Genomic DNA, 8,804 nt, shown 5'->3' with positions numbered 1-8,804 from the left:
AATGATTGTGGTAGCACAACATCATGAGTGAACTTGATGCCACTGAATTGTGTGTTACAAAATGGCTAAAATGGTAAATTTTATGTTGTATGTATTTTACCAGTATAAAAAATTAGGAAGAAAGGAGTAAATACCTTCTTAAGTGGGTTCAGGTCCTGGATCAAACCCTGACAGGTTGATAATGAGACATGAAGGGGGAACTAAACACTCTGGTAATGGGAGGCTGCATTCCCCAAACATCTCTGGTGTCCAGAGTGCCTTGACTTCTCTCCGTTGGAGTCACTTGCTGCTTTCCTTCACTTCTGGGTCAGCACCTGCCCTCAGGTCCCCAGGATTGTAGCCCCAGCAGCCCTACTCAGTCCTGATCCTCTGAGATCCTAGAGAAGCAAATCAACGAGGATGACTTGTAAACAGAAGCCTTCAAGAGAAGGCTGAATGGGTGAGAGTGGGATCATGTGGGCTGTGATTACAAGCTTCCAGGCTTTCCAGTGTCTAGTGCAATGTTCCTCAATATTTGGCGCCAGATCTTTCTTTTCTATGGGATGTTGTCCTGTGCCCTGTAAAGTGTTTAGCAGCATATCTGGCCTCTACTAGTTGGATGCCAGTAGCCTCAGCTCAGTAGTAACAAACAAAAATGTCTCCAGACACTGCCAATGTCCCCAAGGGTCCGGGGTGTGGGGGTTGGGCAAAGTGGACCCCAGATGAGAACCAATGATCTAAACAGTATAGCTGTAATTCCTTAGCTGCCCCTTCTGCCCAGCTCTTGGTTCCTCCCCTTCTCCAAACATCTGATGTTTGTTTATCTTTAAGACTCGGCTTAAATATCACCTCCTCCTTGCAACGTTCCTGGATATCTCTTCCTAAAGCAGATTTATTCACTCATTCCTGGGCACTTCCAAAACAGTAACTCCTGAGTGAGTTTAAAATGCCTTACGTCTAGCTCTTTCACAACCTTCATTATAATGTGTGGTGTGAGATCTAACTGTCTTTGGCACTGGATTTTCATGTTTTTTTTTAATTAAGTATAGTTGAGTTACAATGTTTAGTCAATTTGCTGTGGTACAGCAAAATAATCCCATCATACATACATATACATTCTTTTTCTTATGTTATCTTCCATCATGGTCTATCCCAAGAGATTGGATATAGTTCCCTGTGCTATACAGTAGGACCTCATCGCTTTGAATTTTCAGTTCTTGATGAGAGTAGCTTTTTTTTTTTGCGGTGGGGTAGTGCGTAGCTGCAGCATATAGAAGTTTCCTGGCCAGAGATCGAATGTGAGCCACAGCTAAGACCTACATGCCACAGTTGTGGCAATGCCACATCCTTAACCCTCGGCAGGAACATCAAGAGTAGCTATTCTTTATTGGAAGTTGGCATCTGTGCTCATATGTTTCTTATGAGATCTTTACCCCAATATTTTGATGCACCTTTTATGATCCCTGTTTTATAGATGTGGCAGCTGCATCCCACAGAAGACACACCACTTGACCAAAGAACCATATAACCTGAGTGGGGATCCAGTATATGAACCTGCATCTGAATGACCCCAACGCCTATCTTTTCCTGGCAGCTGTTGAAGGCCCCTCATAGGAACAGGGAGATGTTAGAGTCAGTACACCACACCATTCACACACTCCCACCTATATTAATTAAGATCACAAAACCATAGCGTGGATAAAGAAAAAGAGAGGAACTTTAAGAATACAAGTGTTCACGGTGTCATGGGGAAGGTGGCCCAGGACTGCATATAAATACTTTGGGATGATAAGGGTGATGAATGTGGCTAAGATTTATGTCTGTTCATTTTGAGAAAAGGCAAAAGTATGGAGATGGTAAAAAGACTGTGGTTGTCAGGGGCTCAGGGGGCCAGAGGAAGGGATGAAAAGTTGAACTCAGTTTTTCTTTAAGGTGGTGAAATTCCTCTGTATGATACTACAGTGGTGGATACAGGACACATGCATTTGTAAAAACTCATAGAAGGTACACCAAAAATGAACCCTAATGTAAACTGCAGGCTTTGGTTAATAATAATGTGTCAATATTGGTTCAGCAACTGTAACATTTACCTCACTAATGCATGATATGAATAATAAGGGAAGCTGTGTGCAGGGAGAGAGAGAGGGTACATGGAGATTTCCTGCACTATCTGCTTAATTTTCTGTAAACCTAAAATTACTTTAAAAATAAAATCTTTACCTTGTGTAATATTTAAAAGTTTTGTTGACGTATAGTTGGTTTACAATGTTGTGGTAATTTCTGCTGTACAAGAAAGTGATTCATATATATATATATATATATATATTATATATATATATATACACACACACACATACATACACACACACACACACACACACACACACACATCCATTCTTTTTCAGATCCTTTTCCTATAGATTTTCACAGAATATTGGGTATATGTTATCACAGACTATTGTGTAGAGTTCCCTCTGCTATACAGCAAATTCCCACTGGCCAATCATTCCACATACCATAGTGTGCATATGCTTATCCAAACTTCACACCCCAATCCATCCTGCCCACCTGTCCCTTTTGGTAACCATAAGTTTTTTTCAAAGTCTATGACATTTAAAAAAGTAAAACAAACATAGAATTGTGGTGGGCATGGGAATAGGACGGAATAAAGGTAGGCCAAAGTCTCCTGGCATGGATCCTCCAGAACACCTAGTGGGTTCCTCTGTAAGTAAACTGAACAGCCCCAGAGAGTGTTATCTGGCTACTTTGCACATAGAGGAGCCCACAGTGGGGTGAGCTTCACATCCAGGAACCCAGGGGCCAAGCCTATCTGTGGATAACTTCTGTCCACATATACTCCTAGGGCAGAGTTTCCCAACTTCAGCATTAGGGATGTTAGTTCTGGATCATTGTGGTGGGGGCTTTCCTGTGCCTTGCTTGATGTTCAGCAGCACCCCTGGCACTCATAGATGCCAGTCATATCTCCCAATTGTGACAATCATAAGTGTCATCACACACTGTCAAATTCTTCCTAAGGTGTAGGATTGCTTCCGGTTGAGAACCACAGGCTAGGTCTGTGTTGTCTGCATCTTGCCTTACCTGTCTGCCCCCATCCTGGCTCTCTCTTCTCAGTGAAGCTCTTTAGGTTACCATCTCTTCAACCTCTCTCCTGTATTAACCACTTCCTCCCTTCATTTTCTCTCTCTCTTTTATTCTTTTAATTTTTTGGCTGCACCTGTGGCATGTGGAAATTCCCTGGCTAGGGATTTAACCCATGCCATAGCAGCTATCCAAGCCACTGCAGTGACAACACCAGATCCTTAATTCACTACACCACAAGAGAACTTCACCCTTTTTTCATTCTTGATTCATTACCATCACCACACCTGTCCAACCTGACACTTTCCAGATTCTTTACATCCACCCAGGGATAGTGACTGAAGCCTCTCAATTCTGATTCTCCTTGTCTATCTATTTTCCCTGCCTCTCACCAACTGTTTTACCATTGGTTTCTGGCCAGGGCAGAGAAAGGAGAGAAGTTAAAATTTGGGCAGGTGTTCTGAGTAACTTGAGGTGACAGCTCTATTCTCTCTGTACCTCAGTTTTCTCACCTGTACAATGAATCTAGCTTATAAAGTAAAGAGAACTCCCCCTCACCCCAAAAGATACAAGTAAATCATCATATTACCCTGAAGCTAGAAAGTTGGAGCCCTGCCTACTGCCCCCACTCCATTGCCATTGACTAAAATTACCCAAGGAGTTGTGTATACATAGGGTGCTTCTATGAGTCTGTGGCAGATGCCGGTTCCCCAGGTCTCTTCTGGTCAAGTGGGATGGAAGGATGCTGACTCACCTGGGGTTCCAGATTCTGCACTTGCTTCTGCCTCACTCCAACTGGAGGTCCTGGTTTGGTGGTTCCCTGCAGATGAAGGCTGCTAGGCAAGGAGCCAGCCACCATGAGCATGCCTGGGTGGAAGAGTTTACCTGAGCCTCACCACCATTATTTGCTTCCTCCCTGCACCTTCACTCTGCTACTGAGGTCTCATGCCTCTGCCTCTGCCTCTGCTACTGAGATTCTGGGACCCTGGGGAACACTGCGAGACATTGGGCACCCCTAGGGAGTGGGCACCCCTATGTCCTCACTTTCCCTCCCCCCCTGCTTTCCAGGGGTGGGTTGGTTACCTGAGTCTCTCAGGGGCTTGAGCAGAGTCTAATACTTATCAAAATTTAGATTTGGGGCTCTGGCTCCTGACATTGGCAGGAAAGCAGCCCTGGCATTGCCTGCTGAGACTGAGAAAACTGCCCATTGTGACTATTTGCCTTCATTCTTCCCTATCCAGGTTATTTGCCCATTTAAATATCTTCAAAAAATTTAAATGAGCATGCAAACATTTATTTCTCTTCTTAAATACTTGAAATGCTATATAAATCAGGCTAAAAGTCATACAAGGGCCAGCCATGTGATCACAATGATGAATTTTATGGGCATTCTTACAGACCTCGGTATGCATGAGGCATGTGAATAAACAAAATACCATAAAATAAGAGTAGTATTGAGGAGTTTCATTGCGTTTTGGGGGGGGTTTATTTTTGAGGTGAAATTCACATAACATAAAAGTAACAATTTTAAATAAACAGTTCAGTGGCATTTAGCACATCCAGAATGTTGTTCAACCACCATTTTTATCTAGTCCTAGAACATTTTTATCACCCCTCAAAATGAGAGATCCTATCCCATTAGCAGTCCCCTTATCCCCATCTGCTAGTCCTAGATTAGTGACAAGCACTAATCTGCTTTTCATCTCTATGGATTTGCCTATTCTAGAATCTTATATCAGTGGAATAATACAATATGTAGTCAATGGGCAGTTTTACTCAGCATATTTTCAAGATTCATCCATCATGTGCTTCATCAGTGCTACATTCCTTTTCATAGCTGAGTAATATTCCATTCTGTAGCCAGACCACATTATGTTTATTCATTTACTCATTGATGGGCATTTGGGTTTCACCCATTGATTAGCATTTTTGCATTTTGGTGATGTGAATAGTGCTACTATGGACATTTGCGTATTTGACGGAATTCTATTCATTTTGTTGGGGTATATTCCTAAGAGTGAAAATGCTGGGTCATAAAATAATTCTATACTTAATTTTTTGATGACCCACTGCACTGTTTTCCATACTATGTTTTTTGGTTTGGTTTTTCTGTTTTTTGTTGTTTTTTTTTTTTTTGGCTTTTTAGGGCCGCACCCAACTGCATATGAAGTTTCCCAGGCTAGGGGTCGAAGTGGAGTTATAGCTGCTGGCCTATGCCACAGCCACAGCAACAACAACATGGGATCTGAACCACGTCTGTGACCTACACCATAGCTTACAGCAGTGCCATATCCTTAACCCACTGAGCAAGGCCAGGGATCGAACCCACATCCTCATGGATCCTAGTTGGGTTCATTAACCACTTAGCCACGAAGGGAACCCTCCCATACTAGGTGTTTTAAGACAGCTCTTATTTTCCTTTGGGTACCTTGCTGTAACTTGGCTTTTTTACTCATTATTTTGGAGTGCTATTTCTGTTAGTTTATGTAGACCAAGTCTCTCAACCTTGGCAGTATTAACATTTAGGGAAATATCTTTTGTGGTGGGGGCTGTATGAGCATTGCTGGATGCTTAACTCGATCCTTAGTCTCTATCCCCTAGATGCCAGTAACCTCCCCACACCAGCCATGACAAAATATCTCCAGATATTGTCAAATGTCTCCCCGGCAACAAAATTACCCCTGTGAGAACCACTGCTATAGAAACACCTCTTTTTTTATAAAATCAATTCAACAAATCAATTTTATAAATATATGCAATGTATATTTAACTGTTAAACATCTCAGTTTGCTCCCAATTTTTCTCCATTATCAGGAATAATACAATACATATCCTTGCATGTCTTTTACCACAATCAGGCACTATCTGATTCAAATACAAATTTAGTAGTGGGATGATCAAGTTATCAGAAATATGATTCTTAAGTTTAGGAACAATTACCAAATTAAACTCCCAACTGACTGTGCTGATTTACACTCCCAGCGCTTGTATGTCAGAGGATCTGTTTCTCCACACTCTCTCCAATGCTTGACAGTGTGAAACATAATTTTGCCAATATGCTTACCAGGTGGTTTCCATTGTTACTTGAAATTTCATTTCCCTAATTATTAGTGGGGTTCAAAATCTCCACTGTTTATCAGCCAAATGGGTTTCCTCTTTTATGATAATCCTGTTCAAATCTTTGATTTTTTTTATTAGATTGTCCCGCTTTATTGATCTGTGGGCATTTTAGTAGATATTCTAAATACTAATTTTTCTTATCAATCTTTTCCTTTGCCTTCTGTTTCTTGTGACTTAATACTGTTTGTTTCAGAAACATTCTCCTTGGTTTCTTCCAATGCTTTTATACTATGGGTTTAGGGGTGAAAAACTGCAGCATATGGGGCCATTGTCTGTTTTTATAAATAAAGGTTTATTGGAACCACAGTCATGACAATCATTGACATATTGTCTATGGCTGTTTTTGTGGTGCAATAGCAGAGTTAAATAGTGGTAACAGAGATAGTGCGACCTACATTTGAAAATATTTACCACCTAGACATTTGCACAATTTTTTTCTCTTTTTAAGTTTTATTGAAGTAAGGTTAATTTACAAGGCTGTGATAATTTCTGCTGTACAACAAATTGACCCAGTTATATAATATACACATATCCATTCGTTCTCAGATTCTTTTCCCACATAGATTATCACAGAATACTGGGTAGAGTTCTCTGTGCTATATAACAGGTCCCTATTGACCAATTGCTCCATATACCTCAGTATGCATATGCCAATCCCAAACCTCCAGTCCATCCCAACCCATCTGTCCCCTTTGGTAACCATAAGTTTTTAAAATTCTGTGAGTCTGTTTCTGTTCTGCAACTAAGTTCATTTGGGGATTTTTTTGTGCTTTTTAATTGTAATCAATTGTTATTTCTCCAATATATTTTTTCCCTACTGTGCACATGGTGACCCAGTTACACATACATGTATAGATTCTTTTTTCTCACATTATCATGCTCCATCATAAGTGACTACACAGAGTTCCCAGTTCTATACAGCAGGATCTCATTGCTTATCCACTCCAAAGGCAATAATAGTCTGCATCTATTAACCCCAAGCTTCAGTCCATCCCACTCCTTCCCCCTCCCCCTCCCCCTCCCCGTTGGCAACCACAAGTCTCTTCTCCAAGTCCATGATTTTCTTTCCCGTGCAAAGGTTCATTTGTGCCCTATATTAGATTCCAGATATAAGTGATATCATATGGTATTTGTCTTTCTCTTTCTGACTTACTTCACTCAGGGTGAGAGTCTCTAGTTCAATCCATGTTGCTGCAAATGGCATTATTTCATTCCTTTTTATGGCTGAGTAGAATTCCATTGTCTATATATACACCACATCTTCCTAATCCAATTGTCTGTTAATGGACATTTGGGTTGTTTCCATGTCTTGGATATTGTGAATAGTGCTGCTGTGAACATGAGGGTGCATGTGTCTTTTTTAAGGAAAGTTTTGTCCAGATATATGCCCAAGAGTGGGATTGCTGGGTCATATGGTAGTTCTATGTATAGTTTTCGAGGGTACCTCCATCCTATTCTCCACAGTGGTTCTACCAGATTACATTCCCACCTACAGAATAGGAAGGTTCCCCATTTTGCATGCAAATCAATGAAACTGTAACACACCCTCACACCATGCATGAAAATAAACTCAAAATGGCTGAAAGACTTCAATATAAGAGACTTACCATCAAACTCCTGGTAGAGAACATAGGCAAAACATTCTCTGACATCAACCTTACAAATGCTTTCTCAGGTCAGTCTCCCAAAGCAACAGAAATAAAAGTAAAAATAAACCAATGGGACCTAATCAAACTGACAAGCTTCTGCACAGCAAAGGAAACGAAAAAGAAAACAAAAAGACAACTTACAGAAGGGAAGAAAATAGTTTCAAGTGATGCAACTGACAAACAACTTAAACAACTCAACAACCCAATGGAAAAATGGGCAAAAGACCTGAATAGACATTTCTCCAAGGAAGATATACAGATAGCCAACAAGCACATGAAAAAATGCTCAACAGGAGTTCCCGTCGTGGCGCAGTGGTTAACGAATCTGACTAGGAACCATGAGGTTGCGGGTTTGATCCCTGCCCTTGCTCAGTGGGTTAAGGATCCGGCATTGCCATGAGCTGTGGTGTAGGTCGCAGACACGGCTCGGATCCCATGTTGCTGTGGCTGTGGCATAGGCTGGCAGCTACAGCTCCGATTCGACCCCTAGCCTGGGAACCTCCATATGCACGGTAGCGGCCCAAGAAATGGCAAAAAGACAAAAAAAAAAATACGCAGTGGAATACTATTCAAACATTAAAAAAAATGCTCAACAGCACTGATTATTAGAGAAATGCAAATCAAAACTACCATGAGATACCACCTCACACCAGTCAGAATGGCCATCATTAATAAGTCCACAAATAACAAATGCTGGAGGGGGTGTGGAGAAAAGGGAACCTTCCTGCACTGTTGGTGGGAATGTAAGCTGGTACAACCACTATGGAGAAAAGTATGGAGGTACCCTCGAAAACTATACATAGAACTACCATATGACCCAGCAATCCCACTCTTGGGCATATATCTGGACAAAACTTTCCTTAAAAAAGACACATGCACCCTCATGTTCACAGCAGCACTATTCACAATATCCAAGACATGGAAACAACCCAAATGTCCATTAACAGACAATTGGAT

This window comes from Sus scrofa, chromosome 2 (assembly GCF_000003025.6).
Source record: "Sus scrofa isolate TJ Tabasco breed Duroc chromosome 2, Sscrofa11.1, whole genome shotgun sequence".
In the NCBI taxonomy this organism is placed as follows: domain Eukaryota; kingdom Metazoa; phylum Chordata; class Mammalia; order Artiodactyla; family Suidae; genus Sus; species Sus scrofa.
This window is presented reverse-complemented; position numbering follows the sequence as displayed.